The 18,821-nt window shown below is 35.1% G+C and overlaps 1 protein-coding gene across 7 annotated transcripts in view; it reads left to right on the top strand.

The window, feature by feature from the left end:
* ikzf2 (IKAROS family zinc finger 2) overlaps positions 1-18,821 on the top strand; it is a 397,532-nt gene that overhangs the window by 44,365 nt on the left and 334,346 nt on the right. For 5 of the 7 annotated variants that reach the window (XM_073911497.1, XM_073911501.1, XM_073911487.1 and 2 more), the window contains one exon: positions 17,555-17,683. The exons of the other annotated variants lie outside the window; for them this stretch is intronic. The gene's annotated coding sequence lies outside the window, so the exon portion shown is untranslated. The remainder of the gene's footprint in view (positions 1-17,554; positions 17,684-18,821) is intronic. 7 annotated transcript variants of the gene reach the window in all.

Here is an 18,821-nt window from a genome sequence, read left to right as displayed (position 1 = left end):
ATCACATTTTTGTTTGTTGCATGTAGTTGACCATTTATGTGCTGTGGGTAAAAGGTGTTTCAATCCGGCTAGCACTGCAAGTACATTTCAAACCTGTGGGAAGCACTGTAATATAAATAACATTTGTCAAGTTTGATTTTTAACAGTTTGTCAAAATCAAGATGCTGCAAATGAGTCAATAAACAAATGAATGAATATAATCTAAAATTATTTATTTACATGTTCTTTTAGGTTTCAGATGAGTAAAGATATATGGCTGGTGTGGACTTAAGAAGCCAACTTCATATAACCAGTAACAATTATTCCTGGGCTAGATGATTAAAAGTAATTGCAAGAAGAAAAAAAAAAAACACTGCACACCATTTGCATGGAGGTTTGTTTCATATTTTGTGTTTCCTGCAGTGGCTTTCACTTATTTTTAGTTTGTCTTCTTAAGTGGCCAAAAGTGTAAATGCTTTTAGGGGCCACATTGCTTTGAAAGTTTCATCATAAATGGAAACTCCATTTTCACTGTTGTTTTTCCAGAGCTGGTGATCTGTTTTCCCTGCACATAAAACAAGAATATAACAGTTATTTGTTTATTTATTTTTAGTCAAGTTCATTTGTTTTCCTCTTTTTATGCAAGGAAAAAAATCATACAGTTTCTTTGAAAACATCTGCGAAGCTCACTACTGTATGCTAATAAGAGGAAGGCTCTCTTATTTTGACCTGAAAGGGATTAGAATTTTTATATTTCCTTTATAATCATCATGCAGGAGGAGTAAAATGCTGGAAGCTATTTCCTGTGCTCTCATTTCTAATTACATGCTGTATTAATTTTGAGATTTTATTTTTTTATATTGATCAGCACTTCATCCTTTTTACTACATTTCTATGCCATGTACTCTCCTTACTGTCTGGACTCCCGTCCTCCTCTGAAGAGCCTTAGGGCTGAATAAATCCTTGAGCTAGTTTAGTTCTGGAAGATGAGAATGTGGGTGATGGTGAAACCCGTAGTGCATTACACCAATAAAACCCACAGAAAAGCCACTCAATAAGTTTATACTGATTTATGCCATCAGCCTGTGTACATTTTAAAAGCTGAAGCTCATTCTGGATCGCTTCCATTTAATAAAAAATAACTCCCTTTCATAGTTGAAAGCATCAGCGACTGTTTGGAAGTTGTCAGTCATCATTATGTAGATTGCGATCCAATATTGTAATGCAGCTCTCAGTTGGTGGCTTTTGAATCGAATTGTGCGGAGAGCTGCAGGAGGTGTTTCCCTCAGCAGTTGTTTATATTAAATTGATATTTGATATTGTTGTGGTGAAGTCTCTCTGAGTTTAATGAAAATGCAGTCAGACCAACGAGAGTTTATGAGCTACAATAACCATTCATTATTGGAGTAGATGTATTGTACAATCAATAGGTGTACTGTATGTTAAATGGCTGATCATTTACTCACCCTTCAGTTAAGTTTTACTCTTGAACACAAAAAAAAAAGATGTTTTGAAAAATGCTGGTTGCAGCAACGGATTGACTTTCATATTTCTTTTTTCTACTATGGAAGTCGATGGGCCCTTGCAACCAGCATTCTTCAAAATCTCTTCTTTTTTGTTCATAAAGGTTTGAAACGACATGAGGGAGAGTAAATAGGGTCATTTTAATTTTTAGGTGAACTATGCCTTTAATGTTGACCAATATTTTTGACACCTTAATTGTTTTGTAGTTTGCAAGTTTTGCTATAATTTTATTATTATTTTCTGTAAATTGATTATAGTAAGCAAAAAAAACAAACAAACAAAAAAACAAAAAACAAAACACACGAATAAGACCCTGTTTACACTGTTAAATGTGACCCAATTCCGTATTTTTTTATTTTTTTGTTCATGTGACAGATTGGATCTTTTCTATAACTGTGTAAACACGAAACAAACACTTGCAATCGAATTTTCAGAGATTGTATGTCATTAAACTTGCGACAATGGAATACTTCTCTGCTATTTAATGATGTAGAAGGAAGAGCTTGTGTGAAGATGCCGATGCGGTAAACAACAGAGCAAACATGGAGGTAAGTGGTCAGTCACCACAATTTGCTCCCACTAGACCTGAGATCTCTCTCGTACCCACAAATCCCTTTGAATGGCGGAGGACACCATGTATAAACCATAGGTGCAAGCTGTGATGACGGCCCTTTCCCTCCTCCTCCACCTCAAAATCATTTTAAAGTTTGGCGTACCTTGCGTATTTCGCAGAGCTAAAAGCAAATCAATTTCTTCCATCATAGCTAGTGTAGTGCAGATGCTAAAACCGGCATTTGTGCATGTGCAACGTTGTGAATTGTATGGCAAGTGTAAACGCATGTATCGATTATGAGTCACAATTAAAAGAACACGTAAATGGACAGGCAAAAAAATCTGATTTAGACATCAAGACCTGACAGTGTAAACAGGGCTTAGAGTTCAATTTAAATGCCTGATCAAGGTTGAATATTTTGGATAAGATATACATTAAATTTATGAATTTTTAATTATTTCAATACAAGCTTATCTGTTTACTGCTTTGCACAATTATTATTCTAAAACAGATTTACAAAAAGGAGCATGTTATTACATTGCAGTCAAAGTCAGAAAGTTGTTGTGGATGGGTGGACGGTATAGTGTACTAAATATGAAAAGTTTAGATTCAAAAACCTCTAAATGCTGTTTGGTTGTTTTATTTATATATATATATATATATATATATATATATATATATATATATATATATATATATATATATATATATAATATGTAAATCAACATAACACAATGTATATACAACAATGAACTCTGTACCGCATCTGATATAATTTTTTTGGACATTATGGTTGATAGGTGACAGCTATTTCTGGCTTGGCAAATGGGAACATTGTTAAAAGAGGGGTAGAGCAAATGTTACTGTCCTAGTGCAGATGTTTAAACATTGGCCTTCAGTCTGAGAGCCATGTTAATGTAATCAGAGCATGAAATGTAACAACAATATCCGTAGATGAGTGACTGAAGTGCCTGCGAGAGAACACGGCAGTTGGCTTCTGCATTAGCATTACATTAAGGGTCTATTCAGCTCCCTTTCCCCCGCCGTACGCCATTCCTCTGATTTATTTTGCTAATATCTTATCATTGCTCGTACTTGGGTTTAATCATGTGTCATCTAGCCGATTAATGAGTTGATATGGCCGGCTAAAGTCTTCAAACATTTGATCGTTCACTTCTTTTTGAATCGCGGGGGATGCTTGTCAAGCGAGTTCGTAAACAATCAAGGTTTTTCATTATCCGCCGAAAAATAATCCATTCTAATAATCCATCTATTCAGCGTGGTAATGAATGGACTGGGTGTTGTGAGAGACTGATGACTTTTTAAGGATCATAAAGCAATCTGGAGGGACGAAGCAAGGCCAGATTATTCAAAAAGTGTTTTAATTTATTAGGGAATTCTGAGAGAAGGACTTCCCTTATCAGCGCCGACGCTTCAGTCTAAATGAGATTCTTTTGACATTTCATTTGCCCCCACGGAACAGCAGCTAGAATTGCGGCAGTTGAACCTCCCTAAACTACAGCCCACCCCTTCTCTGTATGTCATTTAGAAATATCATTTCCCATTTTGGAGGGTGAGAGGGAATAAATCTGAGGTTATCATCGGCATGTGAGTTATTATCTGCAATGTGGAGTCTATTGAAGATATGGTACAATGAACAGCACTCAAAAATAGTGAAGTCTATAGATAAATCTGGAAATCTAGATCAACTGTATGCACTTACTGGCCAATTTATTAGGTATACATGTTCAACTGTACATCACAGAGCAGCAATTATGCACATAGACATTATAGCCCTTTTCACACAGCGATACTGGTAAATATCCAGAAAATTACAGGAAATACCTTACTGGTAAATTAAAAAAAGCACTATTCATACTGGTGAGGACGTTCCGGAATTTTTCCGGAAAAGACCATTCACACATCCATTACAAGTTATCTGTAAATTATGACATCATTAACCAGAAATGACCTGTAAACAGCTGTGCTTGTATTTGTAAACGTAGAAGGGGTCGGGGTTTTCTTGATGGTTTCACTTTCATTTAAAGCTTTAGCATTCATGCAGCTGCTTTGTGAGGCAGAAACGCAAACTGCAGTCAAATGTTTACACTCTTGACTACATAACAAATTCTGTGGATAAGTATTGTGAACAACTTTGATGTAAACATATGAAGGAACACTTTTACATGTTGAGATGTACATAATATTTGTGTGCTGGCGCTCACCTGAGCACAGATAAACCACAAACAGTGGTTTATCAGCATTTTATTGATGCATGTTTAATCAGTTGGCATTAATAATGAATGTGGAATCATTATTTGACTAACATCTAGCAGCTAAATGTGTCTAAAATTATTCAAATGCTTTTATTTTTATAAACAACGCGGATGTGAATACATTTTAATGTTCTGATTGGCTGGAGATGTAGAGGTCTCACGTCAGCACGTTCTAATCTAGACTTGTTCTTTCCAGCAATTTTCCTTCTGCATTCACACAGCACAGCATTCGGGTAAATTACCAGTAATGTTACAACTCTCTCCGGAAAATTGGTGGAACGAATTTACTGTTATTTTTAAAAAGAGGCTGTTCACACATGATCCCTTTTAGGAAAACTGCTGGTAAATTTCTTTTAAAGGTCTGTATGTGTGAAAGGGGCTATAGTTAATGTTTAAATTGAGTTTCAGAATTAAAAAGAAATGTGATTTAAAGTAACTTATAAAAGCTTTCTAAAGTGTAGATCTTGGTATTAGTACCGATTTGTGATTTCAATTATTTTAATTTGATTCATTATTGATTAGTTATTATTATTTCCATAAAAAAAAAAAAGTTAGTTATGCAGACATTGATACCTTATATACTGTAAATCCTACATATTTAGCCTCTTTTCCACTATTGTGTTTCTGATAACTAAAAAGTATGTTTTCAGATATATACAGTTGAAGTCAGAATTATTAGCCCCCATGTTTATTTTTTTCAGCAATTTCTGTGTACCGGAGAGAAGATTTTTTTCAACACATTTCTAATGTTTTAATAACTCATTTCTAATAACTGATTTATTTTATCTTTGCCATGATGACAGTCAATAATATTTCACTAGATATTTTTTCAAGACACTTCAATACAGCTTAAAGTGACATTTAAAGTCTTAACTAGGTTAATTAGGTTTACTAGGCAGGTTAGGGTAATTAGGCAAGTTATTGTATAACGATGGTTTGTTCGGTAGACTATCTGAATAAAACAAATTAAGTTGAAATAAAACAAAATAAGACTTTATTCAGAATATATATATATATATATATATATATATATATATATATATATATATATATATATATATATATATATATATATATATATATATATATATATATATTATCAGACACACTGTGAAAATTTCCTTGCTCCGTCAAACATCATTGGGAAATATAAAAAAAAAAATTCAAAGGGGGGTTAATAAATCTGACTTCAACTGTATGTGGAAGTGGAATAAGTGGAAGTGCACTACTTTTTATTCAGTTTATTATTTTCTGTTATTTAACATGATAAATATCACATAAGGTGACATGGTGGCTTAGTGGTTAGCATTGTCGCTTCACAGCAAGAAGGTCACTGGTTCAAGTTCTAGCTGGGTCATTTGGCATTTCTGTGTGGAGTTTACATGTTCTCCTCATGTTCGTGGGAGTTTCCTCCGGGTTCTCTGGTTTCCCCCACAGTCTAAAGACATGCAGTGAATTGAATAAACTAAACTGGCCGTAGTGTGTGTGTGTGTGTGTGTGTGTGTGTGTGTGTGTGTGTGTGTGTGTGTATGGATGTTTCCCACTACTACGTTGCAGCTTGAAAGGCATTCGCTGTGTAAAACATATGCTGGATAAGTTGGCGGTTCACTCCACTGTGGTGACCCCTGATAAATAAAGGGACTAAGCTAAAGGAAAATCAAGGAATGAATGTCTATCAGATGAAATGGAGTCCCAAAAACAGAATTATCTATTTAGAATTACACTTGCATGAAGAGCTTCGTTTTCAGAAACACCATGGGGATTGAAACTGTGCTGGGGTCCGTCCTTCGTAATTGGATTACTCAGTTTGCTGGATTTGGATATTGACGATTTGACACAATCCAGGATCATTTCGTTCTTCAAAGCTGATCCGAGAGTTGTTGTCATAGCAACAGTTCTGCTAGCTCAAACCTGATCAGGACCAGGTTCAATTCATATAAACAGGATTAGATTGGGTCAGTTTAAGCAAAGATGATACAGAGAGTATGTATTGAATTCTGATATTTTCTTACAGTAGTAGTTATATACACTTGGGAAAATAGTAAATATGTTTTAACTATATATATATATATTCATATATATATTCATATATATATATATATATATATATATATATATATATATATATATATATATATATATTATAAAGTTATAGTTATTAATAAAATAAAGTTATACACATTAATGAATTTATGCAATCTGCACCCTCGAAATGAAAGTACAAAGACTGCCACCTGGTGGTGCAAAGAGAAAACTTATTGATATGAACTTTTTAGATCACTTTAGTACAAATAGTGTATGATAATAGAAATGCACAATATGTGACTTTTTTTTTTTAAACCAATAATACATATGCATTCATAAACATGTTTTGACAGTTAATATGACAGTGATTTGATGCTTCACAAAAGTTGCAGACGCCTTTACCAATATCAAAATGCTTTTGTAAACAACCAGTTATTCTGTACACCGATTTAAAAAAACAGCTACTATAATAAAGAAAATCTTTTCTAAATGTAGAACTAAATACACTGATATGCATTGAAATACATGGTGAATATCTTTACACATGAAATTGTAAAGCCTGCAAATGTGTAAAGTTATTGCATGTCATATTTAACAAACCGTTTACTGCTAATTTGATGTAATTTTGCTCGCATGGATAATTGAATATTAATCAGATGATGTCCTTATGCTGCTGTGCTGTCAGCCAATTGTTGCATTGCTGATCATGATTTCGAGGATCGATAGATCTGTCCTTCACAACACATGCATCGATCCCAGATCAGTTCATCCAGACATTTTAATCTGATTCGCGAACTTGTTTGAAGAACCAAATTAGCGAGAGATCAGTTACCAAGATAAAAGGATCCAGGATCTGCCAAATCATGTTAGATAATTTAATTGAGGTACGAAGAACGGACCCCTGGACTGAATTAATTGTGTACAATGTGCAGATCCAGAACAAAGTCATTACAGCAAATCGTCCCCTTGAATTATAAGGTCCTATCTGACAATTTTGTCAAAATTAAGTTATTGACATTCTTATTAAATGACAACTTATTTACAAGCTGTTTACATTTTTATTTAAAATTTTGACTTTTTATTTAAAAAACAAATGTTACACACATACTTTCTGCTATGGAATGGAAAAAAACTTTGAAGCTCATCATCTCAACATAATTCAGAATGCAGATAGAACCTTATAATTTCAAGGTGATGGAATGTTTCTTTAACTGTTATGTATGTTGTTTAAGTGTTATGTAAGTGGGGATGACTTGAAAAGTTCACTATTTGCAATGATTAAATGTCCTTTTACGTTTACTTGTGGCTCAAATTTAACCCCAGAGACAAAGAATTAGGCAGTTTTGAAGGCAAATTGTAGTCCACCCTCTATACTGGCTAACCTTGTTTTTAAAGATTTCTTGTATGTCTCTATTATTATCCAATGATGTTCATATGACTGCATGAAAATAAACTTTCCATCCTAGAAACATGACAAATTATATTGACCATGATGGAACCTGATCTAAAACAAATAGCAGTCTCTGAATGCACTGTAGAAAAGCAATGTGCTTATTGAGATGTCTTATGAAACCATTTTCAGCGCAGATAACTGCATGACCTCTTCCGCATTGGATGTCACCTCATGTATTTTAAATAAAGGGTGTCTGACCTCAGTTGTTCAGAACTCATAATAAAATGACACCAGTCATATTGTGTTCTTTTCAATGACGAGACAAGCTTTTAGAATTCATGTTTTTGCTTCGGACTGAGTAGAAAGTTCTGTTTGTTCTGATGGCATGAATATTTGATTCCTCTAAAGGTTGACTTTAAGACGGGACTATACAGTATCCTTAACAGTATTGTCAGTAAAGAAAACACACATTTTTATGTGTACTCATTGTGTTTGTATTTTGAATGTATTTGTTTCTAGTATGGCTAAATAATTTGAATGCTGAATTAAAAATATGACTACAGATATATTTCATGATTAAAAAAAATATGCTAAAAATAAAACAAGACATATTCCATATCAGGAGATCAAAAACAATGATTCTGCTTTTTAATGATTTCTTTCAGACATTTTCTTTTTCTCACTGGTGATTCTCATTAGATTACCATTACTTTTAATCCCACTATCTTTAGTTTGTTGAAATGGTGGAAATCTAACACCACTACATTATAATGTAGGACTGCACAGTATTAGAAAAATCTAACATTGTGATATTTTGTTTTTCTGCGATTTATATGTTGTCATAAATTGTATCGATACAATTCTACAAATGATTGAATAGCACTATTTGGAAAGAATACTTTATTTTAAGGTTCAACTCTCGCTTTTACAAAACCATTATGATTTTTGCTTTATTAATCTTTCAATTTGCTCATATTTTATAGTTTAGGTATTAGGTATAAATGTAGGATTTAACTGCCCCACCAAGAAAAAAATAAATAAATTGATTGCATTTCTTGACTTCTAATGTCGCTAGTTAACACACTCAAAGCATTTTTTTTCAACACATCCTATAATTTCTAAAATATCAGCCTCTACCAAATGGTTGATATGTCAGTTTATGGTAAAAGTACCGGAATTAATGCAGATACAGTGAAAAATCTGAATATATGAAGTGTGACCAATTTATTAAAATAAAATAAAATAAAAAATCTAAATAAAACATTTTTGAAAAACTAAATCACGTTTATTTTTTTTATTGAAATATTTCAAATTCTCATTTAATGTTTTTTTTTTTTTTGTTTTTGTTTTTACACTAAAACCAAAAAGTGTAGTAGTTCAACAGAATTGTTTGTTTGATGTAAAACAGTCATTCTTTAAAACAGTTAAAACATGGTCAACTATTTGGTAGAGCAAGCAGTTAAAGGGCTAAAAGTACTAATAAGCAGCCAATTTCTCAACTTGCTTCTGAGCAGATAATTCATAGTCAGAATTGGTCCAAAGTGTTACCAAAAGTTTTTATTTTGATTGATTGGGATGATTCTGTAGGGCAGGGAATCATGCATAAAATGTAGTAAACTTACTAGGCTTAGATAAATGGAACAAAGCAAAGATAAAAGTGAACTAAACAGTGTAAGCGTTTTGGTTTTGCATATGTAAATGTGAAAATTACACTGCAAAGTCAACTTAACATTGCATATCTAGGGCTACATTCACACTGCAGCCAAATGTGTCCTGAATCTGATTGTTTTGCCCACATATGACTCTGCTAATGCCAGTATGAACAGCCCAAACCCCATAGAATCAGGGGCCTCATATACGAAGACTTGCGTTGAATTCATACGAAAACATTGCCTACGCACAAAACTGTAAATGTGTGTATGCAGTAAAAAATTCAGATGTATGAAACACTGCCACGCGAAATCCCACACATTCTCTTTGTACATCCAAATTAACGTGAAACTGAGCGCAACATGCAAGAGTGCAAAACCCCTCCCTGCCTCTTTCCCCATATGAATATGCTAATGACTCTACTTTGGCAAAGCCAAGCGAAAAAGCAATGGCAAAAGCAAGCAAAAAGAGAAACTTTGAACAGAATGGGAATTGGAGGTGCTCCTATCGGAGGTAGACAGGAGAAAAAACGGTGTTATTCGCAGGTTTGTTGTTGGAATGAACTAGTTGAGTGATTTCCGCCCGTTTGATCGACAGAGACAACAAAGCTAAAGAGGGAGTACAGCAGCAGTATGAGTGGCGTAGCATAGCGCATGGCAACATGTTTTGACACTGTCATTCATGAACCCTGTTTGAATCCAGCATCTGATGAACTCATTCTTCTTCTACCCCATTACATATTAAATTTTGCCTACTCTTCATCACGAGGAAGACAAGTAGGAATCATTGATAAGTGTGTGTTTTATGCTAAGCGCCTTTGAGCATCACATATTATTTGCACATTTATTGAATAGAAATGTTTTTGATTCACGTATCAGGGCTCGATATTAACTTTTTTACTTGGTAGCACCGGTGCTCCCAACTTCAAATATTTAGGAGCACCAAAAAATTTTTAGGAGCACCAGAAAAAATTTAGGAGCACCCACCAAAAATGAATGAGCACCGCTGCAGATTGTTTTTTAAGGGATTTACTGTATTTTAAAACAACATTAATAGGACTGACAAAAACTAGAAACAACTATCTAACTAATGCTGTGAAGACATTGATATTTGTGTGCAATAATTCCAAAATGAATGTCTAATAATCAGGCCATAGAATATTAATGATGATAAAAAATGACAATAATAGTAACAATGAATTCCATTTCTCATTATGATACTGCCTTGAATGTGCATGAATGTAGGTTATCTGCTATAAAAAGTCTGTTACTTTATGAAAAATAATTGTTTAGTTTGCATCAAACAATGAATCATTGCAGTAAGAAATATTTATTTTGTACTGCTTTTTTTATATGCATGTCAATTTAATAAATAATATTTCTGCTACAAAACAAACAAAAGATTATAATAAATCATTCAATTCAATGATGAAAGCTGCAAAGCAGTCATCAGTAAATAATAAAAAAATATATATACACCTCAAAAAAGAAAGTAAGTAAAGTCTCACTTCTATCACTCTTTAAAAGTTTTGGTTTCAGTTTTTGTCAATTTAAAGGTTCAGTCTGAGCTGATCTTCATTTTTCTGTGTTAGTGGAAAAGCTGGTGAGTCAGCCGACCCAATTTATGAGCAGGTTGAGCAGGATTCTTGCGCTAACCATCGGTGCAATACCGGTCTTTGTTATGAGCCGCAGTTTCAGTGTAAACTTAGTAAAGGTGAGCTTATTTGGCGATGATATGTACAGTATTAGATTTGACTTTTAGCAGACATTTGCGCTGAACACGCAGTGAATGCAACGCATGGAGATTCGGGCGCCTTCTCCAAGAAGCGCGTACTCGATTGATCTCAGCTGGCGGATCATTATTCACCACGTGACGTGTCATGATCGCTTTCATCTGCGCCTCAACTTTAGGTGGGGTTTGCAAACCTGTGTGCTTTAAGTTTTTACTCTTCAGCCGTTTGCATTTCCCGTGGTCATAAAAGCTTCTTCCCTGTCATCTGACAGCGGAAAGTCTTGAATGATTGACAGCTAATATGAACCAATATAGCGGCAGGGAAGAGCGATTCAGCACGTTTTTACAAAAAATCTAAACAGGTCGCACTACAACCATTATCTGCAGTCGCACTAATGCTCCCATTTATATTATGAGGTCGCATAGATAAATTTTCGGGCGCATATGCGACCAAAATGGTCGCAATTTCGAGCCCTGCGTATGTAGATTCATCTTTAGATGGTGCCTTTATAGCAATGTGCATGCAGTCGCTTCGATTACATTGGGAAAACTGGCGATCGCTGCAAGTAGCACTTTAATGTTTGGCTGGTCAACTGCATGGTATGGAAACCTTATATACCTGCTAGACATGCAGATGATCCCGTCTCACAGCTGCCAATGCACGGCTTAAAGATATTTTGTAGTGTGCTATTTAACATGATTGCCTCTAGGAGTCGCCAATGGAAATAAAACAGACACACACAAGAAATGCACGTACGTCAGGCATGAAGTTGGCAAGTTTTTGTGCGTACGCAGCGTTGATGCATGAGGTCCCTGATCTTTTCAGTTCAGATTTGTGCCACTTTCGTATGTGTTATTAAATCAGACACAGATCTAATGTATTGCAATGTGACCGCAGTGTGAACTGTTATGTCAGATTTCATGTGCTCTTAACAAAATCTTAGAGCGGCATCAGTCTGTGCTGCAACCATCATCTGCTCTTCAGCAGCATAGTAGAATACTTCACAGGCCAATAACTTTACCACAGAAAGTTGGTTGTTCATGTAAAAAAAAAAAAAAAAAAACATTTTGAAGGCAAAACTGGTGCTTGTTAACCAATCTGGCTAATGATTGGGGCACAGGTTGACCCCAAAGCTAAAGAACGTTGGCGGTGTTGCAGATAGGATGTCCGTGCGCAAAGGAGAGGCACTTTCATTTTAGCTCTAGTACCCAAACCCCCCTTTTGCCCGTGCATGTTGAAATATCCCAGATGGAGATAAACCAACTGTGGCTGCTCATTAACCCTTGATAACTTCACTACAGTAGTGGTCAGAAAGACGCACACCGCGGTTGTCAAAAATCACAAATGATCAGTGTTTTCTATGACAAGTATCTTACTTTAGGTCCCCGAAAAACACATTAGTAGTAGCAGAACAACCCTTTACAGTTCATGAAATGCACCACGGTTGTCTGTAAAAAGGTAATAATCATATTAAGCATTATCTGACAACATGCTTCACACAGTATACACATTGTGTGCATAATTAGACAGTTTGTGCTGTCCGTAAGAGTACTTTTGCGCGTGCGGGTCAGTTTAGAACCATTATCTGTTCTTACTGCAAATCTGATATTAGCCTCATTTATAACAACAGTGTGCACCACTATGCAAAACAATCAGATCTGAGAAAAAATCTGAATTGAGCACTAAGCCTCACAGCGTGAATGGAGCCTATGTGATGTGACTATTGCGGATATACACATTGCAAAATCAATGTCGCAAGAATAAATTGTGCAGCCCTAATATAATGCTTATTTTTAAATACAAATAGCTTTAATGCAGTAAAACAAGTGCTGCTATAATGTATACAGTACGGTAAATTGTTTACATTTAAATTTTAAATATGTAGTAACATAAAAATGCCACAAAAATCACAAGTAAACTCAAAAATAATAATCATCATATGTCAAGTAGTCTCACAGTCCTTAAAAAAATTAATTGATTCATTCATTCACTTTTCAGCAGAATGAACCGCCAACTTATCAAGCACATGTTTTCAGCCACAACCCAACACTTGGAAACATCTACTCTTTCACACACTCACATACACTATGCCAGTTTAGCCTATTCAATTCACCTGTACCACATGTGTTTGGACTGTGGGTTTCTTCCGGGTGCTACAGTTTCCCCCAAACCAACACGGGGAGAATATGCAAACTACACACAGAAATGCCAACTGACCCAGCCAGGGCTCGAACCAGCGACCTTCTTGCTGTGAGGCGTTAGTGCTACCCACTGAGCCACCATGCTGCCCTAAGAATAACATTATGGTCTTATTGCAAAGTTAACCCCAAAATAACCATTTTAATGTTGAACACAAAAGAAGATATTTTGAAGAATGTTGGAAAGTGTTCACAAATAAAAATATTATGCAAGACAAAAACTAATAATGATTTATAGCATTCTTCTTGTGTTCGACAGAAGAAAGAAACCCTATCAGGAATGTAACTTCTGGCATGTGAGTGATTTAGATGACAGAAGTTTCATTTCTGGGTATTTATCTACTTAAATAGATTGATTTTCTTTTTTCCCCTTTGATTTTGGGGTGTAATATGGCAGACAGGTTATTGCGTGTCATTAAGAACATCAGTTTGAATCTCTTGGCACAAATTCAGCTCTGCAGTTTTAAGAGCAATTGAAGTTTGCCCTCTGAAGGGTATCTATCTACTCTCTTCTCCTGTGGGAAAAGCGAAGAGGCTGTGCTCTGAATGGTGTGCTTGATCCATTGGAGGGTGGAAACTGAGTAGCTCAAACTCTGATCTGGAAATAAAAAGAGTGGGACGTAATTAGTAGGAACAAAGCTTACTTCAGGAACCCCAGCTCTCCTGTGACTCCTTTACTCAGCTTGATCACTGCTGACAAACTGAAGCCAAGTTTAGTGTGCAGTTTGAAAGAGCTGTTCGCAGTACTCTTGCTTGTGTGATAGTGCTTAATTACTAGGCGATGGTGTTTAAAATGCTATTGTGCAGCAGTTGTTTCATAAATGATTTAATTTATCACTGTTTATTTTAATTAAATTTAGTTTTTTTTGTTTTATTAAATAACTTTATTAATTGAGTAATTTGTATGTAGTTTGAATTTTTTTTAGTGCTGGTGGTATTAAAAGTCATTCACTTTGTACTGGTACTGAGGCATTCCGAGATCTTTTGTTAGCAAGACAACATCAAAAATGCATGACTGCAGAATCGACACTAAAAGTACAGCTCAGACATCACACAACTAGTTTACATTTTAAAGGCTTGAAGGGGTGGTTATTCCAAAAACAATTATATTCATCATTTATTCATCCGCGTGTTTTTAATGGTTTGCTTTCTTGCATAAAGAGCCAAATAAGTTATGTAACAATGTCCAATTCTTTTCTTTCTTTTCTTTCCTTCCTTCCTTCCTTCCTTCCTTCCTTCCTTCCTTCCTTCCTTCCTTCCTTCCTTCCTTCCTTCCTTCCTTCCTTCCTTCCTTCCTTCCTTCCTTCCTTCCTTCCTTCCTTCCTTCCTTCCTTCCTTCCTTCCTTCCTTCCTTCCTTCCTTCCTTCCTTCCTTCCTTCCTTCCTTCCTTCCTTCCTTCCTTCCTTCCTTCCTTCCTTCCTTCCTTCCTTCCCTCCCTCCCTCCCTCCCTCCCTCCCTCCCTTACACTGCACTGTTCAAGTGACTCAATTCCAATTTTATTTATTTATTTATTTTTTTCTCCCATGAGGCACAGATCGGATATGGCGCATGTACGTGTAAGCAGCAAAAAATCACATGGATTCTGATTTATGCAAATCAGATTCAGGCCTGGTTCATATGTGGAAATTGATACAATCTGAATCAGATCTGTGTTCTCGTGTCTGGAGTGTAAGCAGGTTGACAAGCTTTTTACCTGTCAATGCGAGTCGGGTATCATTAAACACCATAGCCAATGACATCAAGTAAGATGAAAAACTTAACTTAAAAAATGAAACCCTGTGAACACATTAAATACAGGATCGGATAAAAGAGCCCTCTTTTATTATCAGCTTTTAGTCAGCGCCCACTCTTTTTTTCTTTTTCCTGGTCATTGCGCCTTTGCCGTGTGCTGTGTAAATGCAAACAATTGGATACGAGTCACTTTTAAAAGATGATGTAAGCAGGTCGTCAAAAAAACGGATACAGCCACAAAATCAGAATTGACCATCAAGATCCGCAGTGTAAATGCAGCCTTAGTCTGTGGTATTTTGGAAATATTCCAAGTTGGAACGTTTGTGTGAATTTATGGGAGTTTATTTAAATTACTTAATAATTTACGGCTGGAATTTGTATAAACTGCATTTTCTATGTGAATGTACTACACCAGTGGTGTCCAAACTATGCCCTAGAGAGCCGGTGTCCTGCATATTTTAGTTCCAGCCCCAATCAAACACACCTAAACCAGCTGATCAAACTGTTACTAGGTATACTAGACGTCCAGGCAGGTGTGTTGGAGGAAGTTGGAGCTAAACTATCCAGGACACAGGCCCTCCAGGACCGAGTTTGGACACCCCTGTTCTACACCCTTTAAAATCATAAACTTACAGTAGAGTTATTTACTGTAAATATTTTTCTTCAGTATTTTTGTACTGTACAAATATGAATAAAAAATATGGGGAAAATCTCTGCTATAAGTCAGTTTAGTCCCTTGGGAAGTGAGCACACATTAGATTGAGAAGCTTACATCTAGGTGAAAAACTGTAAATATCTTTTCCTATATATTTGTGTGATGTATGCATAAATGTAGAGGAAAATGTGAGAAAATAACATTTAGGTGCTTTAGCTGCTGTATACTGTATGTAAAGAGATTTTGTATATTTCTGTTTTGTATGTATCCTATAGTTAGAGCTATAGTAGCCTTGTTACCTGTATAAATCAGTCTGGCCTTTAACCATATACTGGAATCTTCTAGAATCATTTTTTTCTGCTTTGCGTTACTGTGCGTTTTGGCTTTGACGATGTAATTCACAGACGATCCCTAAAACTGAGTGCGCGAATGTCGGGCAAATATTGAACCCAAAACCAACTTTACTGAGCTAGGAGGTGATTGGTTTTCTAAAGTATTTTTCATTTCACGCTCCAGAGCTTGTGCAGATTCATGAAGCAGCTGAGGAACAGACTGCGCCATGTTTATGCGGCCAAATGTCCCAAATAGTCCTCATCGCTGCAGCTGTGAGGACAAAACACAATACCCGCCTTGCAGAAACGGCTGCCATATGTGGGCGTGGTCAGCCCAGAATGCATTTTTAATTTCACATCGCCTTTCATTCGTTGTGATGTATTAAATGAAAATTTAAATTTTTTTAGTTTAATTTCACAGCAAACATTGCACATGTCTTGAAAAGTGCTAGCTGAAATACATTGCCATTACACATATTGCATTATTGTTTTGTGTATTACATTTCAAAATTAATTTTGCCACAAACATCCCACAGTGTTATGCTGAAAATGTAATGCTGGATTTCCTAGACGTGAGTGTCAATGCATTCCGGACAAATTACATTTAAATGATCATTTTGCTACTGTTTCTGCTCGTACTTTACACATCAAATTCACTTTGTGTATTGCATTTTCAATTTAATTTTGAAACTTTTATAAGGAATTAATGTTGATACAATTCACATATTAAAACAGTGTTTGAAATGAAAAAAATGTAAAAAAAAAAAACTAAAAATAAAAAAATTAAAAAATGAATATTTTGAAATACATAAATACATTGCCATTTAACATATTGCATTGCCATTTTGCATATTACATTTCAAAATGACTTATGCTTCTCGTATGCTTCCATACCAGAGAGCTTGCTAAGGCCCCCTTGTGGGCCAGGAGCCCCCTGTTGGAAACCACTGCTCTAGTTAAAATAGCTATTTGAAATAGCATGATTTTTTTGTTTATTTTTGTTTTGTTTTGGTTGTGCCTTTCGTTATGAATGGATGAATGTGGTTTGTGCCATCAAAGTACGCATTGGTTGTGTTCCAATTTTGACACTGCATCCTTCAAGGACTGAATGTCTCATGCCAGCATAATAGGCAATCAAGAATATAATAAACAAATCATTTGTTGCCTAGACTATTTCAAGATTCAGAACATACTTGTAACGACTTTGGATTTCGAGAGAGAAGGGTAAATCACAATTTTTCAAATGCAATATTACTTTTCAAATACAGTAACTTTTTAAAATTGAACACAACACAAAAACACTTTAAAACTAAGACTTATATCCTAGTGAATGTTCATATTTTTATAAAATGAGAGTATAATTTGACAGGACATTGTTTTGACATTTTAATATAACTTTAAAAAATATGGCTTTTTTATTACTTGTCAATAGCAGCTGTCACTGTTGCTAGGTGTAAGCTAAACTGTCCTATTTAACAACAATTTCAACCTTTGTGCCGTTGGCAGGTGTGGCCTTTAAAGTTGACGTCCATCAAAGTGTGTTGCCTCTGAAATGGAACGAAGCTACTGAAAAAAGCTGTCTGCACTGACTTTCTGTGGATTGAAAAAACAACAACTAGAACACAAGCTCAAGAGGTAAGGGAAAGGGTTGCTTAGACTATTTAGAAAAGTAGACTATTTAGATAGCTAAAAAAGCTGTTAAATTTGGCTGTTAAGCTGTTAATTTGGCAACCTATTTGTTTATTATTGTCACATCTCAAGAAAAAAAAAAAAAAAAATATATAAATATATATATATATATATATATATATATATATATATATATATATATATATATATATATATATATATATATATATATATATATATATATATATATATATATACACACACACACACACACACACCTGTTTTCATTTACACCATGGACACCAAAAAATCAGATTTTAATATGCTTAAGATTGTACTCTGATTAAGAGTCTACCATGTAAACAGCCATTTTTTTGATCAATTTAATTTAATCCGATTAAGATCATAATTGAACTACACAGAAATACAATTGAGACGTGGAGTATGCAGATTTTTGGTCACATTATCGAAGTACAGTACAGACATGTAAACATTTTAAACTATAACCTAGTGTAGGATTTTCACCGGGTTTGGCGACAGTAAATTAAAAGATAATTGGAAGAGATAATAATTAGATTATGTAAACATAGTCAATAGCCCCTTTCACACAGTGATACCGGTAAATATCTGGAAAATTTCCGGAACGACTTTACCGGTATATTCAAAAAAGTGCTGTTCACACAGGCGAGGGCGTTACGGAAATTTTCCGGAAAAGAGCATTCACACATCCATTCCAAAATACCGGTAAATTCTGACATCATTCACCACAAATTAACTTTAAACGGCTGCGCTTGTATTTGTAAACATTTGACTAAATAAAAAACTCTGTGGATGATCAATATTGTGAACAACTTTCGCAGGATCACTTTCGCATGTCGAGATGTTCATAATATGTGCGTGTACAGGCGCTCACAGGCTGTTTCACATGCACACGCAAAGCTTGAAGGTAAACAAACAACGGCTTATCATAAGCATTTCATCGATGATTATTTACACAGTTGGCATTAAGAAGAACATATAAAGGTGATCTGACTAACTTCCAGCAGCTAAATGTGTCTGGAAAAATATTCAAAGGCTTTTATCCTCACAAACCGCGCGGACGTAAATGCGTCTGACTGTTGTGATTGGCTAAAGCAGACGTCTC

The sequence above is a fragment of the Danio rerio genome, chromosome 9 (genome assembly GCF_049306965.1).
Source record: "Danio rerio strain Tuebingen ecotype United States chromosome 9, GRCz12tu, whole genome shotgun sequence".
In the NCBI taxonomy this organism is placed as follows: domain Eukaryota; kingdom Metazoa; phylum Chordata; class Actinopteri; order Cypriniformes; family Danionidae; genus Danio; species Danio rerio.
The sequence above is the reverse complement of the archived record's forward strand: the minus strand, read 5'-3'. Positions and strand labels throughout refer to the sequence as shown.